Source organism: Gavialis gangeticus, unplaced genomic scaffold (genome assembly GCF_001723915.1).
Source record: "Gavialis gangeticus isolate Ggan-Ray unplaced genomic scaffold, GavGan_comp1, whole genome shotgun sequence".
NCBI classification, from domain to species: domain Eukaryota; kingdom Metazoa; phylum Chordata; order Crocodylia; family Gavialidae; genus Gavialis; species Gavialis gangeticus.
The window spans coordinates 1350124-1351462 of record NW_017729002.1 but is presented as its reverse complement, the minus strand read 5'-3'; positions in this window follow the sequence as shown (position 1 = coordinate 1351462).

Genomic DNA, 1339 nt, shown 5'->3' with positions numbered 1-1339 from the left:
GCGCGCGGCTGGAGCCGCCTCAGCCTCAGCCTCCGCCTCCCCGCGACCGGGCTCGGAGCGCCGCCGCGATCGCCCCCGGCCACGGAGCACGCGGGCCGGCCCAGCCAGCCTGCTTCGGGGTCGCTGTTTGCTTCGGCGAGCACCCGTCCCCGGACCCTCTCCCTGCTCGGGGGTTTTCCTTCAGGTGTGCTGGAAATGGGGCACAAAATCAAGCAGGGCCCTATTTGTATTCGCGCCCAGGAAGATGTGGCTCCCAGTCCGATGAAACACCTCGGCTCTCCTGATTTTGCCTTTTAATGAGGTGTTTAAACGTTTTGCAACATTAGGGCTATAGGGTCAGAGGCATGGGAACTGAAACCAGCCAGTGTTGAAGGCAGCGCAAAGACCAACTCATTCAAAAATTCATAGGCATTCATTGCTTCCTCAGATCCTGTGAATGGACTTGCACAGAGCAGGGGTACTTAATAAGAAAGAAATCAAGATAAAGATTTCAAGGCATCTTTCTTTCTTTCTTACTTAGTAAGTACCCCTGGCTCTCTGCAAGCCCAGTCATAGTATGACGAGGTAGGCTGTCGCCCAGGCAGGAGAGGGAAGAAAAGGATGGGGGAGAGGAATGCAGAGAGAGGGGAAGGTGGGTTGAGAAGATCAAAGAGAATAAACAAAGAGGTTAACCCACTGAGGGAGGCAAAAGTTATAAAACTAGCCCAAGTAATGGGATAAGAATCCATAATTTCTGTTGAGACCACACTTACAACCTGGCCTGTGGATGGTTTCTTGTTGCACAATTTTGCATTCAGACTGGTTCTTAAAGTTTTGTTGTTTAAGAGCGGCCGCTCTGAGGCCGGTGGAGGTTGAAATGTTGTGTCGCAAACTTGCCTGTCTGTCTGGAGCTGAGGTCAAATCTGTGTCAGCTCATTCTTTCACATAGGGAAAGTCCTCTCTGGGCAGCCTGCGCAGGAGAGGGGCACTGTAAGTAGGTGATGGCATGTATGACGTTAGCAGGTGAATGAACACAGGATAATTTAATCCCTGTTATTTGGTTCAGAGATGATGCGCTCTGTGCTGATGAGAGGGCACAACTGGCATCTGGATCTCTTGCGAAGCCTGACAAGAGGGACTCTGTTGTCTTTGTCACAGGGTTGGCAATGTAGTAGGTTGAAGCAAGGTGTGAGCCGGCTCTGTTGATTCTCATGGCTACATTTTGGGATTGTATTGTAAATGCAGGAATCCCTCCAGATCCCTACATCTGGTTTTGTGCAGTTAGTGTTAACAATGGTAAGATCTCTTGGTTAGTTCCCCTAATAAAGATACAGCATAAAGATTTAAGGTGAGATTTTAC